This window comes from Garra rufa, chromosome 1, assembly GCF_049309525.1.
Source record: "Garra rufa chromosome 1, GarRuf1.0, whole genome shotgun sequence".
Taxonomy (NCBI): Eukaryota; Metazoa; Chordata; class Actinopteri; order Cypriniformes; family Cyprinidae; genus Garra; species Garra rufa.
In genome coordinates, this window is record NC_133361.1 from 83,680,831 (window position 1) to 83,694,384 (window position 13,554).

Here is a 13,554-nt window from a genome sequence, read left to right on the forward strand (position 1 = left end):
GGGCCGTATACAGATTTCCTAAAAGAATTTGCAGATTTCCTTTCGGACCTATTGGTTAATTTTGATAAAGCATTAATTGTTGGAGATTTTAACATTCATGTTGATAATACAAATGATGCGTTAGGACTTGCGTTCAATGACCTGTTAAACTCTTTTGGAGTCAAACAAAACGTCACTGGGCCCACTCATCGTTTTAATCATACACTAGATCTAATTATATCGCACGGACTTGATCTTACTGATATAGATATTGTACCTCAAAGCGATGATGTTACCGATCATTTCCTTGTATCGTGCATGCTGCGTATCACTGATGTTAACTATATAGCTCCGCGCTATCGTCTGGGCAGAACTATTGTTCCTGCTACCAAAGATAGATTCGCAAATAACCTGCCTGATTTATCTCAGCTGCTCTGTGCACCCATAAATAAACATGAACTAGACAAAATGACTAGTAACATAGGCACTATCTTCTCTAAGACATTAGAAGCTGTTGCCCCAATCAAGCTAAAAAAGGTTAGAGAAAAACGTACTGCGCCGTGGTACAACAGTAATACCCATTCTCTCAAAAAAGAAACTCGTAATCTTGAGCGTAAATGGAGAAAAACTAACTTAGAAGTTTTTAAAATTGCATGGAAAAACAGTATGTCCAGCTATAGACGGGCTTTAAAAGCTGCTAAAGCCGAGTATATCCACCAACTCATAGAAAAAAACCAAAACAATCCAAGGTTTTTATTTAGCACAGTGGCTAGATTAACAAATAACCAAACACCTCCTGACCTGAATATTCCTGCACAGTTTAACAGTAACGTCTTTATGAATTTCTTTACTGATAAAATAGACAACATTAGAAATACAATAACTAATATAGATACTACAGCAACTGATACTTCAACATTAGTCATTACACCCAAAGAAAAACTCCAGTGCTTTACAACTATAGAACAGAAAGAATTAAATAAACTTATCACCACATCTAAACCAACAACATGCCTATTAGATCCTGTACCCACTAAATTACTAAAAGAGTTGTTACCTGTAGCAGAAGTACCGCTTCTTAATATTGTTAACTCATCGTTATCTTTAGGTCATGTCCCAAAACCATTCAAACTAGCGGTTATTAAACCTCTAATTAAGAAACCACAGCTAGACCCTAGTGAACTGGCAAATTACAGACCCATTTCTAATCTTCCATTTATGTCTAAAATCCTAGAAAAAGTTGTGTCTGCTCAATTGTGCTCCTTCTTGCAAAATAATAATATCTTTGAAGAATTTCAGTCAGGTTTCAGGCCCTACCATAGCACAGAAACTGCACTTGTAAAAATCACAAACGACTTGCTACTTGCGTCAGATCAAGGCTGCGTCTCATTGCTAGTTTTACTTGATCTTAGTGCTGCGTTCGACACTATAGATCATGAAATACTCATAGATCGATTACAAAACTATACAGGTATTCAAGGGCAGGCTTTAGGATGGTTCAGATCATACCTGTCCGATCGCTACCACTTTGTTTATTTAAACGGGGAGTCATCGCAGCTAACACCAGTAAAGTATGGAGTGCCACAAGGATCTGTCCTAGGTCCACTACTATTTTCAATTTACATGTTACCCCTCGGTAATATTATTAGGAAATATGGGATTAGTTTCCATTGTTATGCTGATGACACTCAACTATATATTTCAACAAGACCAGATGAAACTTCTAACTTAGCAAAGTTAACAGAGTGTGTTAAAAATGTGAAAGACTGGATGACCAATAATTTTCTACTGTTAAATTCAGATAAGACTGAGATATTACTTATTGGACCAAAAAACAGTACACAGAATCTCTTAAACTGCAACTTGCAACTAGATGGATGTACTGTTATTTCCTCTACAGTCAAAAATCTAGGTGTTATATTAGACAGCAACCTGTCTTTTGAAAATCATATTTCCTATGTTACAAAAACAGCATTCTTTCATCTTCGAAACATTGCTAAGCTACGGAACATGTTACCTGTTTCTGATGCAGAAAAGTTAGTTCATGCATTCATGACGTCTAGACTGGACTATTGTAATGCACTACTAGGTGGTTGTCCGGCTTCTTCAATTAACAAGCTACAGGTAGTCCAAAATGCAGCTGCTAGAGTCCTTACCAGGTCAAGAAAATATGATCATATTACCCCAATTTTACAGTCTCTACACTGGCTACCTATTAGGTTCCGTATCACTTACAAAATATTACTTCTTACCTATAAGGCCCTTAATTGTTTAGCTCCTGCATACCTAACTAGTCTCCTACTACGCTACAATCCCTCACGCTCCCTAAGGTCGCAAAACTCTGGACTTTTAGTAGTACCTAGGATAGCAAAGTCCACTAAAGGAGGGAGAGCCTTTTCTCATTTGGCTCCCAAACTCTGGAATAGCCTTCCTGATAACGTTCGGGGTTCAGACACACTTTCTATGTTTAAATCTAGATTAAAGACTCATCTCTTTAGCCAAGCATTCACATAATGTATCTCATAACGTTGTAATTTCAGTTACATCTGATCAAATGCACATTAATATTCTTCAGCTTGGGCTAAACCATCATTTTTGTTTGGTCGGAAGTTGGAACAGCAGCTACGCTAATTATTTCTCTGTTTCTCTGTCTTTGCCACGGGATTTCCATCCCGTGGTAACTAGGATTTACACAAGACTCAGCCCGGATTCAGATGAAGAGATGATGCCAACCCCTCAGAGGACCGCAGATGATGCCAGCCTTGAAACAACATACAGCACTACATAATTTTCCTACAAGTTTGATTACAGCACATAACCATTGCAACTAGTGTTCATCTGTTTAATTACACAGTTACTGATTTAATATTTATATCATATGTACATCGACTCAACATACAGTATTCACCACTAATAAGCTACTAAATATATTGTAGTAGCCTAAAACTTTTGTGCAGCTGCTCTGCAACAATCTGTATTGTAAAAAGCGCTATACAAATAAACTTGAATTGAATTGAATTAATAGTAGTTTTTTTTCTAACAGTGAGAGACAGAATTATGACAGAAAAATTCAGAAAAACAAATTTTAAAAAAAGTTATAAATTGATTTGCATTTAAATATGAAATAAGTATTTGATACCTTCGAAAAACATGACTTAGTACTTGGTGGCAAAACCCTTTTTGGCAATCACAGAGGTCAGATATTTTTTGTAGTTGGCCACCAGGTTTGCACACATCTCATATATACATAGACAGATTTAAAGCTCCTGAAATCTTTAATTCAGACATTCTAGACAACTACAGAGTACTTTTTCTAAAGTAAGTGATCCTGCCAAACAGAACAACAGGGAGATGCCAAAATACCACTCACCAAACCTGTCTATTTGAACTGGACTGACTGAATATCTACTGTTTGCATCCATTATAAAGTAAACATACAAATAAAAAATACAGCAAATACATTCTAAATCTGTTGACGCTGGTGCTTAAACACCACTGAAAGATCTACCTCTATTGGTGAGCATCCAGTCTAAAACACAAGACATTCATTTTGACAACTATGCAAATATTTAGAAATTTCACACAAAAATACTATGGATCAGAGCTCCGAAAGCATGACTAGTTCGTGAATCAACAGCAGACTTATGCGTACCTAGACTCCGATATGCAAGAGTGTCATACATTACGCGCAAGTTTGTTACAATAACTCTGATCGTCTTTACCTTCACAATAGCGTGAGGGTTTGTGTCATACAGCTAAGAGATGAAGAAGAGACCCGTTTTTCTGCAGGGGTATAGGTTACATTTATGTGGGCTTTTGCTGGCGGGAGTGGGACAAAATAACATACATTTCTGCAGGCGCGGGACTAAACAATCCGTCCCTTGCAGGTCTTTGATGACGTTTGCGTGCCGCGGTTGTAAGTTTTGAGCCGCCGTCGCGGGCCATCGGTTGAGAATGCCTGCTCTATGTGACTTTCTGGACACGCGCCGGTCTCTGTAGTGTTGTGATAGGCTACGTCTTATTCACGCAGCAGTGAGAGATGTGCTCGAGAAACAGTTTAGAGGGGAGAAAACAATCTAACAATATTTTCCACTTTCTAAATAATGAAAGTATAGTATGTCTACTAATAATTTGAAATAAATAAATCGGGATTTAAATTATTTCAAATTATTATTTTGCCTTGTAAATTAATGTCCCTTTATGATTCCGATCAAGCTACAAGCTCTAATGCATTAATACTGTAAGAATGTTATTTTTTTTGTGGCCAAGAAAATATCATTGCTTAGAGTTAATGTGAAATTACCCTGAATGTTTGCTAGATGAACAGATTAGTCAATGGCGATATTTAATTCCGCTACAGTTAATACTGACAGCTGATATAAATAATTGCAATTAATCATAATTCGTCATAAATTTATTTATACACATTTCCCTTTTGAGCTAATTTGCAATAACAACTATTTGTGAGAAACTACAGTTGAGGTCAACAGTTTACATCTCCTTTTCAGAATCTACAAAATATTGCCTTGTAAAAAAAATCCTAAAAGATTTATAATGAGAATTTCTGTCATATTTTGGAAGCGTTCCTAGGATTCCATTAGGAATTGTCTTCTGGATAATTTTATAGGACAAGACATAAATGTCCTGTAGGATCATTTCTACATGATTTTAATGGGATAAAATTGTATCTTGAATCTTTTAAAAATGTTGAAGAATACAAATTTTTTCTAAGGAACTGATTTCAAACGTTTTTTTTACAAAGTATTTTTGAATTTCTTTTTAAAGTTGCCAGAAACTGCCAGCATTTTTGACAGTACCCTGTTTTATTCCATAAATCCCACGCCACAGAAGCATACTCGTATCAATGCAAATTGATTCATTGTTGCAATATTTTGCGACAATATTAGGCTGATACAGTTCACAGAATTAGGACAAGAGGTGATTTAAGACAGGGCAGACTTTTGTACAGCCTGTCAGTGTCATTGGCTGGCCTTGCTGTATTATCATTAAAGTGAAGAAAAAGGTTTGCTGCCAGTTCATTTCATGCCACTCATGAAGAGGTTCAGGATCTTCAGCTGAATGGTTCACAGCGGACCCTGTCTGGTCAGCAGCAGGACCATGTTGACGTGCTTCACTAGTCTGACCTCTGCCTGGTTGACGTGTTCTACCTGTAAATAAATATATGAATTATTTGTGTATTGGTCACCCCTATTCAACAACGTTTTACTTGAACACCTGACAACTTGACAATGTTTTGTTTATTAATGTATTTACTGATTCAGAAATGTCATAGGCAATTCTCAACATTGAAGACATGCCAGAACTGCCTTGAAACCTTGCTATTTAACAGATATTGCTGATGCTTTTTACAAAATTGAATACATTAATGAAAAACTATTAGTAACTAAGTTTGAAAGTATTTTACCTTCCCATATCAAGATATTGGAAAATGCAACAGTAAACCAAATAAAGTCTTGACTGGAATGCATGGATGTCTGTTGTTGCTTTGGTAGTCATCGCATCGACTGCTGCTCTGAGCTCTGGATCGGCTGCTGTTCGTGGTGCTGAAGATCAGCAGCTTCACAAATCAAGAATTAAGCCTCTTTGATAGGGATAGGGATTAGATACTGTTTTGGCTGAGATACTGTTTTGCAGAGATATGTTTTCTCTGAGTTTTTGTGCAGCAAAGTCAAAAGTAAATTCTAAAGACACTAACAATCAGCTATTTTTTTGCACATTGTTACAATAGACAGTAAGAATGGTACATAGTAGGCAGAGACAGATCATAAGTTAAGAGTAAAGAAGAATTAAAGAGTTAAGCCAAGCATATAAACTACATAAAGATCAAGATCAAGAAGTGTTGGTTATCCTAAAGCCAGCTAATCATATAAAATCTGAGATTAATATAAATTAACAACAACAAAATAATTTTGTGTGAAACACAGATACAGATAATAATGCATAATCTTCAAACTAGATAGCACTATCAACATACCTTGTGGGTAACTGGAGACAGAGAAACCAGAACATTTGGACTGATGCGGAAAAAACACAGAGACGATAACACAAGGACATCTAGTGAATGAAAACCAAAGATGGGGACAATGAGAGAAAGGTAGTTTATAGATAAATGTAAGGCTAACGTATTCATACTAAAAGCCAAAAAAAAAAAAAAAACATACATTTTGATATAATGGGGACTTTAACCTGTTGGAACAAACATAACTACTAAACACACATCCCATTTTAGTAACTCAGCTTTAGTAAATTCATGATCAGTTTATAAAAAGATTCAACACAAGGATCGTTTAGCTTCAGTTTTGTGAGACTTTTATTTCTTTGAATTGTAGTGTGCTTTGTACTCGTGCTCCCACCAACCAACCACAGCCCTGCAGGGGGCCCTAGAATTTACTTCTGGCCCTAGCGCTCACTCGTAACTGGAAAGAAAACTTTTACTAGAGTGAGTGTTTTAGGAAACTCTGAGGCTTAAATCTGAAGAGTCATTCAGGAGCTTCAAGTTAAGATCAAAGGTTTCAAACAAAACAATGCTTTAAAATGTGAATTAGAATGCTCCATTCTATACATTTTGTTTGAAACTTTTTCTACACTAAGGGGATCTGTTAGGCTTCTCTCTATTATGAATTTTCATGTGCCTGTCATAGCTTTCTTTTTGACTGAAACAGTTTTCACACTTTTTGCATGTGTAAGGTTTCTCTCCAGTATGAACTCTCATGTGAATGTTAAGGCTTCCTTTTTGAGTGAAACTCTTTCCATAGAAATCCTTTACGAACGAAACTCTTTCCATACTTTTTGCATGTGTAAAGCTTCCCTCCAGTGTGAATTCTCATGTGTGTCTTAAGGCTTCCTTTTAGAGTGAAACTCTTTCCACACTGTTGGCAGGTAAAAGGGTTCTCCGGCGTGTGAATTTTCTGGTGGACTTCAAGGTTTGTAGTTTGAGCTCTTTTTTGTTTAGAAAGTCTTTTCAGACTGTAAGGAACAACAAGATTTTTCTCCAGATACGAAATCATGAAGATTCTCAAACTGATCTTCAGTTTCATTCAGTACCTTCCTCTCCAATTTCAGTGCTGTTAGGTCTAAGGTGGAAAAAGGAATAAAAGTTAACCCCAGTTTAGTGGCACAAATCAATTAACATCCTGCTCAGCCGGTACCCTACAGAGTTTACGCTGGCCGTTATACAATTAATAAAAATTCTAGAAAATCTAATGACATAGTTTAGAATATATACAGAGTATATATATAGTTTAGATCTATATACAGACTAATCTCTTACAATAGTTTTTTTTTTCTAAGATATTCTACATTGTGTATTTACATTTTTCTATTTATCAAATAAATAAAGGCATAAAATTAATTAATCGTTTAATTAATTAAATTTGGCAAGTAATGGGGATTTAGTATTTAAATTAAAACCTGAAAAAATATTGTGACTATGCCTAAGTTTTATTAATTTTTCAACGGTAGTAGTATTAGTATAACATACATTCTAAATATTAGTAATATCCAGTGTGTCACAAAACTGAGTACACACCTCACATTTCAGCCACCATTTTAGTGTATCTTCTCAAGGGACTATAGAAATGAAACTTGGATACATTTTAGAATAGTCAATGCACAGCTTGTATAGCAATATAAATTTAAAATTAACATACAACCATTATTGTTAAAATAGCTGACAAGTGAGTACGCCCTAAGTAAACTTGTCGAAAGTATCAATATTTTGTGTTAGTAACTTTGTTATCTGGCACTGCCTTAATCATCCTGGGCATGGAACGTCTGGTTACGTAGGTAACCCATCGTTCCCTGAAGGAGGGAACGGAGACGTTACATATGGGAATTCACTTAGAATCCAATCATCTCTGAGCCTTATACAAAAGGCCAATGAAAATTGGCGAGTGGCATTTGCATGACAAGCCACTCCCCCGTACATACGGGTATATAAGATGGCGTCATGCCATAATTTTCGCTGAAGAGCTGGAACGAGCCGGCGTCAGCGCGACGGCAGGGACGTGGCAGGGGATGTAACGTCTCCGTTCCCCTCCGGGAACAATGGGTTACCTACGTAACCAGACGTTCCCCTTCAGTCGAATCACTTCGACGTTACATATGGGAATAGACCCTATGGAACAGGCCACGCCCCTGGCGCCGCGTTACGCAGTCGACCCACATGCTGGCAGGCGTTCGTGTCAGCAGGCGGATACTTTTACGTAACCTTCCCAACGCCCTGGGCCCCTTGGAAGGGAGACCACAGGGATGCCAGCTTGAGCTGAAGCAGGGGTTGGGGGGCGGAGCACATGAATTCTGTACGTGTGGAAATAAAGAAAATTCACTATATCCATAAAGTTTTAGGGATATACGAGGGAAACAAAGCTCACTGGAGGCCTTTGGAAAAATACTGAGAAATAAGCCACAACCTGCAGGGCGAAGGAGACCCAGGCAGGAGCACAGTCAGAAACTACTCCACATCTAGCCCTGACTGCGGGGCATGGAGGACCCAGGGTTCGCCGAAGGGAACATGCTGGGAAAATAGCGCACGGATCCACGTGGAAATGGCGCAGCAAGCCAACACCAGTCATCCTCCCGCTCACCTGATGTCTATGATAAGACACGGGAGGATACGGCCTCTACGCAGAGGTTGTAAAACCTAGCAAAGGTGTTAGGTGTCGCCCTGCCGGCAGCTCTACAAATGTCCGCTAGTGAGGCGCCATGTGCCAACGCATAGGAAGACGCAACACCCCGTGTGGAGTGGTGTGTATACCTAAGGGGCAAGGCTCTCCCTGGTAAAGATAAGACAGGGAGATGGCTTCTACCACCAAATGAGCCAACCTCTGTTTGGAGACAGTATTCCCTTTCTGCTGACCTCCGAAGCAGACAAAGAGTTGCTCTGTGCGTCTTAAGTGACGAGTGCGGTCTACGTAGATGCGCAGAGCACGGACTGGACACAGCAGCACAGCGGCTGGGTCTGCCTCCTCCAGAGGCAGAGCTTGCAGGTTCACCACCTGATCGCGGAAAGGCGTGGTGGGAACTTTGGGCACGTAACCGAGCCGGGGTCTCAGGATAACGTGAGAATCGCCGGGCCTGAACTCCAGGCACGTTTCGTCGACAGAGAAGGCTTGGAGATCCCCTACCCTCTTGATGGATGCCAACGAAGTCAGGAGCGGTGTCTTTAAAGACAGGAATTTAAGCTCAACTGACGCGAGTGGCTCAAAGGGAGGTCTCCGCAGACCCAAGAGGGCGAGGGAGAGGTCCCAAGAGGGAAGGAGACGCGGTCTGAGAGGATTAATCCTTCTAGCACCTCTGAGGAATCTCACGACCAGAGGGTGCTTACCTAGGGATGATCCATCCACTGCATCGTGATGTGTGGCAATAGCGGCAACATACACTTTGAGAGTCGAAGGGGACAGCCTGCGCTCCAACTTCTCTTGCAGGAAGGAAAGCACTACTGCAATTGTGCATCTCTGGGGGTCCTCTCTTCGAGAGGAACACCAGTCGACGAACAGACTCCACCTCAGTGCATAAGCCTGCCTTGTAGAGGGGGCGTGGGACTGAGTGATAGTATCTATCACGGCCTGAGAGAGGCCGGCGAAGTCTGACGCCAAATTGTGCCCATCCCCTGAGAAAGAAGGTCCTTCCTCAAGGGGATTTTTCAGGGAGGGGCTGCCGCGAGGGAAATTAGTTCTGGAAACCAGCTCCTGGTGGGCCAATAGGGCGCAACCAGAAGAACCTGCTCCTCGTCCTCCATGATCTTGCACAGGGTCTGTGCAAGGAGGCTCACTGGGGGAAAGGCGTACTTGGGCCCCGGAGGCCAGCTGTGAGCCTGTGCGTCTGAGCCGAGAGAATTCTGGCTGAGGGAATAAAACAACTGGCAGCGGGAGGATTCAGGGGAGGCAAACAGATCTATCTAGGCCTCCCCAAAATGACTCCAAATCAGCTGGACCGTCTCGGGGTGGAGTCGCCACTCTCCAGGGAGGGTGGACTGCCGTGAGAGCTGACCGGCTGCACGATTGAGTTCCCCTGGGATGTGAATGGCACGCAGCGATTTCAGCTGCGTTTGACTCCAGAGGAGCAGACAGCGGGCGAGTTGTGACAAGCAACGAGAGCGAAGACCGCCCTGGCGATTGATATAGGCCACGGTCGCAGTGCTGTCGGTGCGAACAAGCACGTGCTTCTGATGCAACGTCGGTCGGAAGCGACGAAGTGCCAGAAGCACAGCCAACAACTCGAGGCAATTGATGTGCCACTGCAGTCGAGGTCCTGTCCAGGAGCCCAATGCTGCTTGCCCGTTGCACACGGCACCCCAACCCATGGAGGAGGCATTTGTGTACACCACAATATGCCTGGACACCTGTCCGAGGGGTACACCAGCCCGAAGGAAGGCAGGGTCTGACCACGGGCTGAATAGGCGGCGACACTGCAGGGAAACGCCAATCCGGAGTGTACCATGGTGCCATGCCCGTCTCGGGACTTGGTCGTGTAACCAATGCTGAAGCGGTCTCATATGAGGCAAGTCCAGCGGCGTGACAGCGGCTGCAGCTGCCATATGCCCCAGGAGCCTCTGAAATGTTTTGAGAGGGACCTCTGTGTTGTGTCTGAATGAGTCCAGACACTTCAGCATCGACTGCGCGCGCTCGTTGGTGAGGCTGCTGTCATACTGACCGAGTCCAGCTCCAGACCAAGAAAAGAGATCCTCTGCACTGGGGAGAGTTTGCTCTTTTCCTGGTTGACCTGAAGGCCCAGATGGCTGAGGTGCTGAAGCACGAGGTCCCTCTGCTTGCACAACAGATCTCGCTAGTGTGCTATCAAAAGCCAGTCGTGGAGATAGTTGAGGATAAGGATGCCTGTCTGCCAAAGAGGGGACAAGGCAGCCTCTGCGATCTTCGTGAAGACGCGGGGAGAGAGGGCCAGGCCAAATGGGAGAACCTTGTACTGATACGCTCGATCCTCGAACTCAAACCTCAGAAGGGGCCTGTGGCAAGGAAATATCGAGACGTGAAAGTACGCGTCCTTCAGGTCGATGGCCGCAAACCAATCCTGGGAACGAATGCATGTGAGCATGCGCTTCGTTGTCAGCATCTTGATGAACGGCAGCCTGCGAAGGGACCAATTCAGGACTCTGAGATCCAGGATGGGTCTTAACCCACCACTATTTTTGGGCACGATGAAGTAGGGACTGCAGAGCCCTGACTTCATCACTGTAATACGCCTCTGTACCTGGGGGGGACGCCTGGTGAACTGCATAACCGTGACGTACCGTCCGAATCAACCACCGCGAGGGGCTGGGAAACTGAAGCCAAGCTTCCAAGCGCGTCGCCAGGGGTATCAAGGGAACGTTGACCGACGTGACCGTGGTGAGGCAGCCTGAGGGAGGAACGGGAAGGGTTAGACTGATAGGAGTGTGACTGTGTGAAACAGTGCTTACCTTCTTCCCTGGTTCCCGCACTGGCAAAAGACAGCTCCGAGTCCGGCTCCGAGAGGGCAGTCTGGTGCCGCCCGGAACGGGAACACGGGGCCGAGGCCCCAGAAGTGGGAGAAATTGCTCTTTTTTTTAAGTTGGCAGCGTCTAAGTACACATAAACCCCCGGCCTTCCACCGGGAGCGGGGACGTAGATGTTTTCGTCCCCTGAAGAACAATCCTCTCTACCTCTGGGTTGCCGCATCAGGGATGCTTCGCAGATCTCTTGCGGGTGTTTTTGGCAGGTCACTGAGAGGCGGGCGTCACACCTCTCCCACGGCCAGCTCGACGTCTGGTTGCCTCTCTCTTTAACCTTGCGTCGCGGAGTTCAGCCGGGGATGGAGCAGGTTTTGTGGATGTCGCGGGGGGTGCCTTTGGCGACGAGCAGGAGGAGGCTGGGCCACCGGGTAGAATGTGTTGGATGGCCTCCTTCTGCTTCTGGACTGCCGAGAACTGCTGGGCAAAGTCCTCGAAGAGGCCGCACTGGGAGATGGGAGCATCAAGAAAGCGTGCTTTGTCGACGTCTGCCATCTGAGCCAGAGTCAGCCACAGGTGTCGCTCCTGGACCATGGCTGTGGACATCACCTGGCCAAGGGTACGTGCCATGACCTTCGTGGCCCGGAGGGCGAAGTCGGTGCGGAGTTCTTCCTTTGCCCCTTGGTCTGGACCACCCTCGTGCAGCTGTTTTAAAGCATGTGCCTGATACACCTGTAGTGTATGCATGCAAGGCGGTGGCGGCCTGTCCAGCAGCATGATAAACGCGGCCCGCCAGGGCGGACGAACGCTCACACGCCCTGGACGGGAGATGCGGACGATCCCGCCAGGTGGTGGCACAGGTGCACCGCAATAGCGTGCTCCACCTGAGGGATCACCACATACCCCCTGGCCACCCCGCCATCGAGGGTGGTGAGGGGAGAGGATCTGGGGTGGAACCGAGATGAATAGGGGGCCCGCCAGGTTCTTTTCAGCTCCTCATGCACCTCCGGGAAGAAAGGAACCGGGGGGGACTGCGGGAGCCCTCCCGAGGAACCAATCATCCAGCCTCAAGGGATCAGCCGAAGGCACCTCCAAACCAATCCCCCTGGCGGCTCGGAGAAGCATAGCCGAAAGCTCAGCATCAGCATCAGACGGAGCGACCACCTCTGCAGGGGGCTGAGCCGCCGGTGCTTCTGCCTCGCCATCCGACTCTCCCTCTGGCGCTGCGATTGACTTCTCATCCTCCGCAGGAGCACCTAAGGACACGCTCAGCCCGCTGGGCAGGGAAGCGTACTGCTGCGGGAACTCAACGGGGTCACACTGTGTGACAGATGACCGCAGGGCTTTGTGGGCCGAAGGTGCGTTCTGCACAGCTACTGTTAAGTCCCCCCGCGCCTCACCGCGGTGGCCGAAAAGCATTGACGGCTTAACAACCTGCAGCGGGAGGAGGGAGGAGGGAGCCGGCTCGCGAAAGAGCGGCGGGACTTCAGCTTGGCCATGGACATACCCTCGCAATGAGGGCACGCACCATCCATGAACGCTGCCTCAGCGTGTTCACTCCCCAAACACATGAGGCAGAGATCATGTCCGTCCGCGGGAGGAAACCCAGAAGCGCACGGCCGAAAAGACATTCTGAAAAGAACGCTTTACGGCCGCGAGAAATTGCTCTTTTAGTTTCCCGGTCTGCCCAGGGAAAGCCGCGGGGCGGCTGTGCACGCGTCGGCTCGCGCTGGAATGCAGGCAGCGTTGTTTTTCAGTGAAAACGGTAGCCCGCAGGAAGATTGCTGGTGGCTGCCAAACAATGTTGTTCACTCTTTTAGATTTGGCAGCACACCAGCAGAGAGAGCAGGAACTCTTTCGGTTCTTTTTGTCTCTTAGTCGATCTGTAGGCTCGAGCATGAACGGCTCTGAAGCGAAAAAGCTGACTGACTGGCTGCATGACCATCTTATATACCCGTATGTATGGAGGAGTGGCTTGTCATGCAAATGCCACTCGCCAATTTTCATTGGCCTTTTGTTTAAGGCTCTGAGATGATTGGATTCTAAGCGAATTCCCATACGTCGAAGTGATTCGACTGAAGGGGAATTGACCAGAGCGGCACAAATTGTTGCTGGGATCCTCTTTCACT